Genomic DNA, 14128 nt, shown 5'->3' with positions numbered 1-14128 from the left:
AGCTGAGTTTTTCAGGAAACTCAAGCTTAAGGCCTATTTTGAAAAACAGCAAACAAATGATGACCCCACCAACATCAAAACCAATGAAACAGGGCTGAAACTCAAATAAACCTTTATACCTCCACCTGCTAGCATCCCAGTGGAAATCGCGACATTTGAGCAAGCGGTCTATCATGATATAGAGAAAATGGAAAAAATAGAAACCTTCAACAATCTCTCCAAAGAAGACTGAGAGGTCATTCGAAAACTACAGGATAATCCCACACTAATCATAAAGCCGGCGCAGAAGGGCAGAGGAATTGTCTTACAAAATAAGACACACTGCAGCAGGCTACTGAGCGACACTCGGAACTACAAACTTCTAAAAACAGATCCAACTAAAACTCTGCAAACAACCATCAAAGCCCTATTAGAGCAAGCAGAAGAGTCCTGACATATCTCCAAAGAAGAAGCGGACTACCTGTGCACCAAAAATGCAAAAGGGCCATATTTTTACACAGTACCAAATATCCACAAAGAAGCAAGACCTCCGCAGGAACGCCCAATTGTGTCAGGAATTGGCTTCCTTCTGGAACCTCTGTCCAGGTACTGTGACTTCTTTCTGAACCCCCTAGTACAGAGGACAACAACATATATCAAAGACACCAAACATCTCCTGAACATCATCAAGGATCTGAGCTTTGACCCCACCACCCAACTACTAGTTGGACTGGATATCGAAAGTCTCTTTACTAGTCTGCCACAGGACGCCACCTTACAAGTCCTGCACACCATTTTAAAGGACACACACTGGGATTACCACACACCCAGAGAGTTCATCCTCAACTGTGCCACCCTGCCCTTAAAAAACAACTATTTCAAATACGAAGGGCGGTTCTAGCTCCAGACCAACGGTACTTCCATGGGGAGCGTCTTCTCCCCCAGCGTGGCAGGACTCTATGTCCACCACTTTGAACGAAGTCATATATCCTCTACAAACAACCCACACATCGCCAACAACCAAATATGGTGTTGCTGCATTGACGACATCTTTATGATCTGGACAGGCACTCCAGCATCTCTGACGCTATACATCCTGTGGCTAAATTAAGGGATCCATATCTGAGGTTCACATGTACATCATGCTCCACGACTTTGGCATTTCTTGACCTCAATATAACAGCAGAGGATGGTACCTTAAAAACCAATACACACTACAAACCGACGGCCATGAACTTGCTCCTCAGGTTTGATAGTTTCCACCTTCGAGCCCTTAGGGAAAACCTTCCCTCTGGACAATTTAGGCAAATATGCAGAAATTGCAGCAAAATAACAGATTACCACGAACAATCAACGGCACTTGTCTCTAAACTGTATGACAGAGGCTATCCTTGCAAAATCATGCAAAAAACAAAAAAGCTAGCACGCAACGAAAACCGAGAGGCTATTCTAGAAAACACAACACGTGAGAAGCCCAATCAACCTATAACGTGTGTCACCACTTACAATGATGCCTCCAACAAAGTGGCGAGCTTCATTCACAAGAACTGGCGGATTCTAAATTCAGGCATCAGAAACTGGGAAGCACCGCTTTTGGCCTACAAATGTGCTAGTAACCTCAAGGACCGACTAGTATCCACGTGGCCCAGACCAACACAAAGACCCACCATGAACATTGTAAGGGACACAAGGGTTCTTCCCAACATCACAGGACACTACCCATGTGCCACCTCACAAGCCCGTCCAAAACACTCGACCTAGAACCTGGAACCACTTGGAAACAGTTACAACACACCAACTGTAATTCCACAAAAGTGGTTTATTTAATTGAATGACCATGCAGCATACAATATGTAGGCATGACGACATGCAAAATCAGGACCAGAATAGTTGAACACCGCAGCACAATCCGGTGCTGCCTGACAGACCATTATCTACAACTAGGGCACACCAAGAATGACTTGTCTTGGACAGTAATCGAACACTTTGATCACAACAACACTAACAATGACAAATTCCTACTCAACAAAGAACAATGGTGGATTTACCGCCTATCCACCCATCTCCATGGATTAAACAACTCTATTTCATGGCATAGCCTTAACTACTAACTGGTAATTACTTACACTAAGTGCTGCATGTCGGGTCATTAACATCACTATAAACCCCTTCGCACCAAGCCCACCTGGACACACTACACATATGAGTATAGAGATATATTCCCTACAGACACTTGTAAATTCCACATGCACCTGACGTGCCCCGTGCCCACATGTTTCCTCTAGTGCTTTTTCTCTAGTCAACCCCTATACAGAGGGCTCCAGTATACATTTACATACTTCACTTTTGTCTTTTACCCGTCTTGATTGAGCCAATCGCCCCACGCCAAATGGCCACCCAACATCATTACCATCCTAATAGGCTGAACATAGGGGTCCTATGGTGTATTCACCATAAGACACTTGACATACATCTGCACCAAACACTACGTATGTGGCTCGTGCTCACATGTCACCTCTAGTGCCTCTTAAGTCAGTCATCTTCAATACAGAGGGCACTTATAGCCACATTTGTTTTTTAACATTTCGGACAAGGGCCATTGCGCCCCACGTCACTACAGAATAGCCACACCCACTACCTAGATAGTTGCCCGGTAGTCATGATGGCCGGGCGCATGCACCCAACGTCATCGGACATGGCCACACCCAGGGCTCCCATAGTCTGTTGTCTATGTCTGTCCATCTTTGTCCACAGACTGCAATGGAAAACGAGCACACCTGCTGCCAATAACAGGGGCATAAAAGCGCCTCACAGACCGAGGACTTCCACCAATGGAGACCGAAGCAGATGAATAGGTCTTCACAAGGGTCCAGAGCTGTGATGTAGTAAGTTGGGCAACGGGGAACTGCTCTACTGCTACGACCTTGATAAGTCTTTCACTTCCAGCTTTACCATGGCTTCCATGCTCTTTTCTTTTCTTCCCCCCGATTTTAATTACCAGCCAGAACCCCTGCCGGAATCTCATGAGGCATTTTCTGCTAATCACTAGTGTAAGAATTACAGCATATTCATTTATCGATATGCACAATCTTGACACAGTAGCACATAACTCGGTAATGCCACATATTGCCATCACTTTGGCAATTACACCACAGTTTTTTACAGCGTCCTTGCGGGTCACCACGTGTATGTGATTAGTAGCAACTTTGCCTAAAATATCTCTGTATGTTTTGTATTGTGTTTTTTCTTCTTCACAGGAATGCCGTAAGAGGGAACTCCTCTCTTACACATAATGTACCTTAGAGAATACAACACATTCTGGATCTAACACTTAAACTAGGTTTAGATTATTCATTTCACACACAGTTTAAGGTCCTGAGGAAAGCCAGAACATATCCAAGGCCTGGCTGAAACATGTAGACCATTCTTTGGATGTAGGAGTTCCTAACTGTTACTCCACCCACATCCACTGCCTTGTTTTTAATCCTGCCAGTGGTCCAAACATTAAAGAAAACCTTGTGGGTAATGGGACCACTGGACTGCTTTTAACGTCACTATCACATCACCTCACTGCACACTCAGCATAAATACCTGCTCCGCTGTAAACCAGGTGATGTAGCACACCAGGGACACATTCGGTGTCACCAGGTGGGCCCAATGATCAAGCTTGCCACCAACTAGGTTGGTAGGTGAGAGCCTCATGAAAAAAGAAAAAACTATTTTCTTTTGCTTTTAACATACAGCCGTTTCATTATCACGTACCCCCAGACTAGTTCTCCTTGATGATACACTTTTTTAGATGCACCAGTGGGGTAGTGTACCTGCCCATATTTACAAGGCCACCAAAAGTCACCCTGCGTGCCTTTTCATGGCCTTTTAAATATGGCTCCCATTCATGCATTACCCTGCGTGAAAGGGGCTTTCCATGGGTGTAGCTCTGGGTATTCCCACGCAAAATAAAGGGGGACGGGGGCATAGGAATGGTGAAATGAGGAGAAATGCTTTTATTTCTCCTTTTTTTGCTCTTTCTATGTGTGCTGCATTTGGCAGCAAAACATATTAATGATTGTTTATATCTTCCTGCAAAACAACAATCATCCCTGCAACAGAAGCACCCTTGCACCATGGCGTGAGAGTGTCTGCGTTGGTGCACGGCTCCTGTTTGTGCACCAGTGAAAGGGAAAATGACAGGACTGCACCACATCTAGTAAATATGGCGCATTTTAGCCCTTTTATTTTGACGCACAGCAGGACAGCAGGCAAACTTGCTGCCTGCCGTGCATCAAAACATAGTAAATGAGGTTATTTGAACTTAGTCACTCTGTCCTCTTTGTAGGCTACCAGGTACACCATTGACTGGCAAACATTTGCTTTGCTCTTTTTTGATTGCGTTTTAGATGTTCACAAACATTAGGGATGTAATCAGCAAACATTACTGAATCATAAAGCATCACTTTTGACTTAGGTGTAGATAATCCTTGATTATGAAGTGTGCTGATCTTGTCCAGCTAGTGATTGCATCTTGCTGTTCTTTGCAAACCCGGTTTAACCATTCCACCACTTTGCGTTCGCATCATATGTGACTCCATCTTATGTTTGGAGGACTTTGCGGCAATCATAGTCAGCTTTACAGTTTTTCCACTGTATTGTTCAGCCTTGTTTCACTGCGTGTAATGCTGTGTTCTGTTTTTTTGATTATTACTATAAATATATTCGAAAATCCTTGAGTTACTATTAAATTGTTATTTGCAGCATGACATTCACAAATGTATTGAACATTTGATAAATATTTTAACTCCATCGTGACCCACCCTACCTTTATCCAGGACATGACTGCTTTTTTTCACCTGCTTGAGAGTCAAGGAGGGTTAGTAATATCTCAAACTAAGGACCATATGTATGACAACACAGTGCATGCGTGACACAACTCAAGGCCACCTTGTGTGGCTCTGAGTGGCTTAATAATGTGGCTGTGTTGTGTTACCCTGCCCTGGGAAGGCATTTCATGAATGTTGTGTGGGTGTTCCCACGTAATTCCCATGGATTTTCATGCATTTCCGGATTTACCAGAACTGGTTAACCTGGAAATGCTCTAAAAAGATAAGCTTCCTGAGGGGAGGTGTAATGAAATATCTTTATTTCTCCTTGTGCTTCCTCTTGCTATGTTTGCTGCATTCTGCAATATGCCTAAGGAAATTGTTTTTGTGCAAGACGGTGCCCCTTCATACACAAAAAAATCCTGCATGCAACACAGAAAACAGCACCTGTGCAGGGGCAAAGTCAGGTATGTTCAGTATTCTTTTAAATGCGGCGCATTCCTGCCCTTTCCCAGTCATGCAGCACAGCAAGGTGACGTGCTGCGCCATGTAACTTTCCTATAAATATGTCCATAGGTATATTTTGTGTTTGTTAATTTCAAGCATTTCACTTTTTGGGGTGCTTGGTGGCCATGGAGAGCTGAAAAAAAAGAAAAATCTGGACCCCCATACGGCATGGAGTGTGCTCTGTGCAGAAATGTGAGAAACAGACACTCTTTTTACTTGTTTGGATTTCATAAATAGTTGAGTGTGTTCTAGATTCCCTTTTAGGGCTGCTTCCTCATTCCCCAAGAGAATGATGAAGAAAATGCAGATTTCCTCCACTGGCCCTGAGGGAGCAGCAGAGAAGAGTGTCTTGAGAAGCTGCATCTGAGTGGAAGATGGAGGGGGTGGAGTACATAGGTTAAAAATAAACTCGCCAGCAAAGTTACTTCTTCCTTCTTCAGACTGCAGGGGCTCTTCTGCACCTGCAGCTCTGACTGCTGAAGCAGTGTACTGAATCACCACATTTTAATACATTACGAACAAGTTAAATATGTTCAAATTGGGGGCAATTTAGCTCCAGGTAGGGGGCACACATGCTCCAAATTGCTCAACAAATGCATGCATAATGATGGCTTTTTAGAGCTGCACAATCTCTCCCATCGGTGAAATATGTTCTCTAGGCTGAAATTCAAGCATTGAGACCTTGTCCATCCTTGTCTCCAAACGTCACAGTATTGTGTGATCCTGAGCATCCACTTGTAACTAAATCCATCGTCGGTCACGTTGGGAAGCCTTAGAAACATACCCCTCGGAACAGAGTATTAAAATAACAGGCGGACAACATTAACTTAAATTATTTAGAATCCTGTAAAATTTTAGATAATGAAAGTGCCTGTAATTCTACACAAACAGTGTGTTCATCTTGTTTATCTTTTGTAATACCACTTTAAAATAAACGGGATCAATCTCCTGTCCATCTAAACAAATACAATAGCTCAGCCATATTGATGTTTACAAAGTGCAAGTTCCAGTTACCAGATAAAGGTCTTTCTCTGATCATGTGTCTTGATTGAGTGTCAAGCTCTGTGAGTCGTGGGTTTAAAGGCTGAGGTCACGTGGCTGTCTGCAATGGAGCTTAGGTGAGATAGCTCGAACTGGTTGAGGGCGGGTACATGTCTAGGGGAGGGAGGGAGGGAGTTCCGGTGTCGTCATCTGGGACACGGTAAAAGAGGGTTCATGCGTTTGCATTCAGACAGCAGTCCTCCCAACTCACACAGTGCCACCGTGTGTCACACGATTTCAGCTCCCTTTACAAGGCCACCGAGTGAGGAGACAGTATTACTTGGTGTGCACATACTTACTGGAAGCCCATGCAGGCAGAAGGATTGCAGCTTATTATTTGGAGGATTTGCACAGCCAAAGTCCTTTAAGGGGTGTGAAACGTCCCCAGAACATCAACAGCAGCCTCTGATGGTTTGAGATTTTTTTTAGTGGGTGTGATGGTGCTGAGGTAAAAGGCCTCAGGCTATGCTCACAAGGCGACCCACCCCTTCCTCTCCCTGGGAATATTTTTCAAGTTGGAAGGTCAAAGACTGTCTGTCTTTCAAACCATCCACGTTAATACTCTGCCAGAAGAGACCTTTGAGCGAGTTTTCAGAAATTCATGTCCCTGGTGATCACTAGAACGCCGACAAAATTAAGAGGCAGATTTAAAAGCCCCATGCATCATTTTTGCACCACCGTTGCGTCACTTTTTGTGATGCAGCGGCAGCATAAAAATGCAGCCCATTTAAAACGTGTTGCATCTAGGACGATGCGTCACATTGTAAAGCCCTGCGTCACATTATACCTGCGTCAGGTATAATGTATGCAGGGTGGGCATTCCCAAGCAGGAAAGCCTCTTAAAAGTGATGGTGTGAAATCTTGTAGATTTCATTGCACCACTTCTAGGGCGCCACTCCGTCAAAACCTATTGCCTGCTTGAGGCAGGTGTAAGGAGTCACGTCGCACAATGAGGATAGTCCTCAACATGCATTGCTTGAGTTGCATTGTGCTTGAGACACGACTCCATCAATGCATGACTTTTGCGCGAACAGATGTGTCAGAATTTCTGACGCATCTGTCAATCCTTGCACCTTGGTAATGCATTAACAAATGCAATGTTTTAATGCAGGCGTCTCCAACCAGTAGCTCGGGAGCTACTGGTAGCTCACCAGCACCCTCAAAGTAGCTCTCACAGGTGAAGCCAAACCAATCCGATCTCAGGGGTTCTGTGTATATTAAAGAAGGCAGCACTGCTCGTTTCAATACCAGTAAGAGTTACAGACGGCCAAAACAATGGCAGGACATCTTGATAACACTCAAACACACACTCTGTTGGCCTATCAATCAATCAATCAGGGATTTATAGAGTGCACTACTCATCTGTGAGGGTCTCAGAGCGCTGGGGGAGGGGGGCACTTGGGCAGCTCCGGTTATTCGAAAAGCCAGGTCTTGAGGGTCTTCTTCAGTTTGGGGCTTCATCTGATGCTGAGGGGGCGTTTGTTCCAGGTCTTGGCCGTGATGTAGGAGAAGGATCTGCATCTGTGGATGCGAGTGATTTCGGCCAAGGCCTGGTCAGCAGAGCAGAGGTTTCTCTTGGAGGCGTAGAAGGAGATGCTTTCGTTGAGGTATTGGGGTCCGGTGTTGTGGAGGGCTTTGTAGGTGTTTATGTGAGCAGCTTGAAGGTCAATCTTTTTTGGAAGGGGAGCCAGTGGAGGTCTCGTAGGTGCTTGGTGATGTGGTCTTGTCGTGGGATGCTGAGGGCGAGTCTGGCTGCAGTGTTCTGGACGGTCTGGAGTTTGTGGAGCAGAGATTTGTTGATTCCTGCATGGAGGGCATTCCGGTAGTCCAGCCTGCTTGTGATGAGTGCATGGTGACGGTCTTCCTGGATTTGGGGAGATCCATTTAAAGGTCTTGCAAAGTATGCGGAGGGTGTTGAAGCATGTGGAGGCTACGGTGTTGGCCTATGAGTCTGCCACATGAACCATCTTTATTTCCTTTAAATCTACCTAAGAAGGAGATTGGCCATGTTATATGCCTTGCTCTATCAGTCACACTGTGTGTGAGTTCAAAGAATAGTAGCAGCAGTAACCAGGGCTGACCCACCAAAGTGTGTTACTGCAAGAACTAGAGAGAAAATATGTTAGTTGGGAGCATGATCAACCAACGAGCTGAGGGAAGAGAGTATGCATCCAGGGCAGAACAAATTAGAAGCATCACATTCATTTGTGTGTGGGTGTGTGACATTGTGTCCTTCCATAATAAACAGTGATGGTTCCTTAAAGCTACTCCTAGTGTCAAGGGCTGCCAAATAGGTATGCTGGTCCCCATCATAAGAGTAATATCTCTGACACAGTTGTGCCCGTTCATGGTATAATTGTGCCAGTGCATAGTATTTTCATCCTTTACTATTTTGGGCATACAAGTCTAGTATTTACATACTTGCTGCCATCACTGACATATTAAGAGCATGACTGGCTTGCTTTTAGCCATTCCTGACAGAGTTGCAACCGCTTCTCCCATAATAATGTCCATAACTGATATATATTGGGCAGCCAGCTGTGGCACAGTGGTAGCCCCGGGTTAATGGTGGGCATTATTAGCATAACAGATGCATTATGGTGAGCAAGCATGGCCTATGATTCCAATTCCTGAGTATTTGAAGCAGAATGTATCCATCAGAGGCATTTTTACATGGCGGTACTCAACAAAACCGAAAAGCTGATGTTTAGGGACTGTGTATTTTCTAACAATGATAACTGATTTGATTTCTAAAGAAAAAATTGTGCTTTTTCTGAAAAGGTTTTTCTTTTGGAAAATTGGTTTGATTGCTCAAAGTGGAGAGTGGTTTTGATAGAAAAATATGTGTATTTTTAAAAACGAATTTTCTAATGAAGACAAAATATTACAATTCTAAAACACATTTAAAGTTGTTAGCTGAATGATAATTCAATTTGAGTTGGTGTGACTTACTGCTGTGGTAGTACCCTTTGTGGCACACAGCATGTGATGATTTGAATTGTACTTGATTACAAGCATTTAATTTTGATAAACGTTTTCCTAGCATTCTGCTGATAACTTCATCTGGAATGTTTGGGTGGTTACTACTGATAAATCGTTCTTAGGGTGGTCATAGTGTAATGTTAATACATATCATCAACATTTTACAGTGATACAATATGCTAGTAGCTCGGCAGGACTTTCCTTGAGCAGACTTAGCTCTCACTACAGAAAAGGTTGGAAACCCCTGTTTTAATGAGTTACAACAAAATAAATTCTGCTCAAGGCTGCATCAATGAAAAGTTTCATCATGCCAAGCGTATGCATGATGTGGGAGGAGCTACCTCAAAAGCAAAGGTGGCTGGCTGTGCTATGGCTGCATCCATGACCCATTTCCATTTGTCGCCCTGCAGTGACTTTTGACCCCCATCCTCATTCAGACCTTCCCTCATCACCAGGTTGTTACTCTGCAGCCCATCCAGCCAGAGTAGATGTTCACCAATCTACCTCCCATTCAGCCTTCAAGCATGATAAGCATAGCACTCTGGTAGGGCGCCAGCAGCACCGGGCACTCAAGGAGAGGAAGGGTGTTGGGGGCGGGGGTGAGGAGACTGCAGCTGCAGAAGAAGGCGAGGGACAGCTAAAGCACAAAATTGAAAACTTTAAGATGTGGGGGTACCAAGATAGGGCCCCTGCAGTGCAGGGGGAGCAAGCTCCAGGGGCCCCCTCAGCACAGTATCCTGACCTGAAAGTCCTGATCATGTCCTGTGGGGGGGCCCTCCTTGTTCCTTGCAGGGGGGGGCTCTCATGTTCTGTTATGCCACTAGATCGGGCTTTATCTAAGACAGCGTACAATTGACAATAGGCAGTAGACAAAGCATCACTACATGCTTAGGGAAGCTAAACGCTTCAGCATTATATACCGTTTACAACACAACACATCTTGTCTATATTGTATCCACTGTGCCCTGCCAGCCTACTTACTTTTACCCAATCGTGCTGTATTTTACCTATATCTCCGTTGCATATATTGAAAATCAAGACTGCTAAAGCTTTTTCCTGTCCACAGTATATCTACTGAAGTCTACTCACCTACTATGTTTCTTGGAAATACCACAAGTAAAAGCCACTCACCACAATTGAAGCCTATCCATTGATTATATTCAGACCCATCACAGAAGACAGAAGAGTAACAGAAGAGCAAAGTAAACAAAAAGCAGTTGAGCTATCTGAAGGTGGATGAGACTGGCACTTTCCAAGGAAAGGAATGCACAAGCTCCTGGGAGGACAGTCACGAGGAGGTTCAGACAGCTGTATTTACCGGGGACGTTTGCCCCTGAAGAACACAGTGAGGCAGTTTCTTGAGGCCAGAAATGGATCACAGGGATGTTTGGTGGAAGTGAACAACAGAGGAAGAGAAGGATCAAAGGTGGGTGCAGGTCTAGAACTGTTGCTCTCATTTTTACCCCCTTCATATGTCTCAGACCATTTGACTCCCTGACAAACCCAAAATTGGAACATCCATAAGCTATGAAACACGTATCAGTGCTTACTGGCCAGTCCCACATTGTAAAGAAACACACAATTTAACATAAAATTAATCACAAAATTTACCATATTCTCCTACCACAAGTTTATCTGAGAAGCCATAAAGAGCTGACCCCGGGTTGGTGGATTAGGGAGCAATGTGCCATTGGCAAACACTGTGGTTCAGATTTCCACTATGCTGTTTATCCCTTGACAGCTGTGCCTAGTGAAGACCTGGAACTTGAGAAAGAGGCTAGAGCTGAAAAAACCAGAGGTCCAGGATGCTCAAGCTGGACTAGTCAGTGTGAACAGGGCCTTCTTTTTTAAATGTCTTCCTTTTAACTACAACCGAGTGGTGTGTGAAGAAGCAAAGGACTGTGGGGCAGATTTACAATTACTGGTGCATCCCTGCAAATTAGCAGGGATGTGCCAGTAATTGTGCGCCGCAGCTCCGCCACCCATGATGCACCGTATTTACAATGTGGCGCACCATGGGGCATAACCGGCACAGATGTGTGATGCATCTGTGCCGTAAAGGCAGGGCATTGCTGGAGTTGCATCGCAAGCGCGATGCAGCTCCAGCAATGCTCTGGGGGGGCCTATTCTTCCGATGTTGCGTCAAGCCTTACGCCTGCTTCAAGCAGGCGCAGGGTGTTGACGCAGCATTGGCCTGAAAGTGACTGAGTGAAATCTTGTAGATTTCACTCAGCCACTTTTAGGAGGCGTTCCTGCACAGGAACACCCCCCCACCCTGCGCCGGAACTCCTCCTTATGGCGCAGGGCTTTACAACGTGATTCATTTCCCAGATGCGTCACGTTGTAAATACCCCGCACCATGGCGTATCTTTTGCACCGCCGCTGCGTCACAAAAGTGCCGCAACGGCGGCATAAAAGAGGCGCAAGGGGCTTGTAAATCTGCCCCTGTTTCTTTAACTGAGCAAATCTGGTGAAAAAAAGAGATAAAAAGGGGCTGCCCAGCCGCCCTGCAAGGCATCAAGACATGTTCTTGATTCCTTGAGTTGTCTGCATAGTGTTGAAGTTTTGCAGCTATGATCAGTGCTTAATCTGAGACAGTGGTTGCAAGTGGGCCCGCCAGGGACCATTACTCATTTCTCCTCATCAGGCTTTGACCAAGAGAAATAGACAGAAAAACACATAAGTGGGAAAGAAGGAGGGACATAAAGATGGATAAATCAATGACAAAAAATATGAAGCAGAGATGAAAAATCATCTGAAACAGTGAAATAATGGAACAGGGTGTCTGTTGCTAGATGAAATTTGCATGAGGTGGAATGAAGACTTTTACAGCCTTCGTATTTTGCACAACCAAGTTTCAATAGTGGCAGGCGCAGGCTTCAGAACAAAGCTTTGGGTCCCCGCACATACTCCTTTACAAATTTAGCCCTGGGTGTGTTCTACAGTGCCGGGCCATCACCTCCATTCCCAAACCCTCCTCTAGATGTTCAACTTTCTAAGGGTAAGAATTTCAATCAGAAGTGATAAAATGGATGGGCAAATGGGACAAACAAGGGAAAGGTCCTGTTTGGAATTTAGGTTGAAGCTTTGTTCGTAGAAAAACAAATACAACATGCATTGACCAGGGCGCACCTCTCGAAATGGAGTGGATACAGCTACATAACTTGCAAGTTGGTAACTTATTTGTATGTAAATCTTTATACCCTTATGGAAATGGGAAACTACAAATTCCAGAATGCAATATGCTGTTGACTAAAAACTAGGATCGGTTAGTTGCCAGTTGGTCTTGGCTGTGCTTGCAGTTCTTATTTCTAAGTTGTACCGGTGCTGTGTTTGTGAGTGATTCCACTAGTGTCTTCTATCGTGTACTGGTGGTCGGGGCACCAGGAAGAATTATTCTCTTATCTAGCACAAGGAGAAGATATTGGTTTAATTTAATGCAATGTAAAAAAACAAATTATGCAATGCAGTGCATGGCACTGTCTTGCACTACACATCACATTGGTAGAGCATGGGCATTACCATGCATCCACCCTTGTATTTTGATGCAAAACAGATTTACAAAGACTGGTAAAACTAGGTTTGCATCAAAAATGTGTGCCAACCGGACAGAGATGCAACAATATCTGAAATGTATCTTTGTTACTTCCCCTTTCCATAAATGCTGCATTCTGCAGAACAAAATGGAAAGAGGAATATGTCCCTGAGGATTGTTTTTGTGCAGGAATATGTACCTTCCTGCACATAAACAATCCTGTTCATGAAGCAGGCACCCTTGCACTGTGACACTGGTGTGTCTGCATTGGCATTAGGTATCATAGGGAAACAGCAATTACGGTGATGGCCGAACCATGCATTGCCTTTGCAATGCGGTTGGAAAAACAAATGCGTCTTAACTATGCATTGCTTTACCATTCATGTTGTTACAACTACATGCCTTAGGTAAAGTGGCGTTAGACTTTAAAGTCCAGCGTTTTCCCCACTATTGCGTGGAATAGAGTTGGAATAGTAAATTATACTGTTCCAAAATCCAGTGCTTTCCTTAAAACAAGTCATTGTAAAGACTTGTGTGGTAAAGAAATGCGTGGTTAGGACATATTTGTTGTTCCAACAGCTTTGCTAAGGAACACGTGGTTTAGGCATGTGATACAACCCACGGTAGCATATAGAACACCAGGACAAGGAAAGAGCAGAAAGGCTCTACATCTTTGTAAACATGGAGCATTCCTGCTCTCTCAAGTTTTCTTGCTGTGCTAGGTTGGGTGAAATAGTAGTACAACAGGTATTTGAAGCGTCAACCTCCTATAACCTAATTGCAGTTTAATCAGAGTAGTTGTATTCTGTGATAATGCAGAGTATTGCATTATAAATTATCGCAGATAGCGTGGGGTATAAGTAAAGTATTCAGGGGGCCAGTCTTTAAGCCGGTGTCTCCGGCTTTGGAAATATATTGTCATCAGGCCAGAACTGCTGCAATTTATGGCGCCGAACTTTGGGGGCATAAACAGATATTGAACCTCAAAAGGGTGGAACAAAGCTTCATGCAGAATCTAGTTGGACTACTGGCAAGTACTCCACTGATCCCACTTAGACTAGACCTTGGGATGGAGCCTATAGAGGAGATTACAAGCGCAAGGCCAATTATGTATTGGAAAAGGTTCTGGTCAGTCCCAGAACTGGCAGACTACAGAGCAGAATTATCTGAGGTTTGGACTTCCCTTAAATGTAAAAAGATCCCATGGCTGCAGCACATAAGGACTGTTAGTACCCGGATAGGCCTTCCGGAACTTTGGGAAACACCA

Source organism: Lissotriton vulgaris, chromosome 5 (assembly GCF_964263255.1).
Source record: "Lissotriton vulgaris chromosome 5, aLisVul1.2, whole genome shotgun sequence".
In the NCBI taxonomy this organism is placed as follows: Eukaryota; Metazoa; Chordata; class Amphibia; order Caudata; family Salamandridae; genus Lissotriton; species Lissotriton vulgaris.
This window is presented reverse-complemented; position numbering follows the sequence as displayed.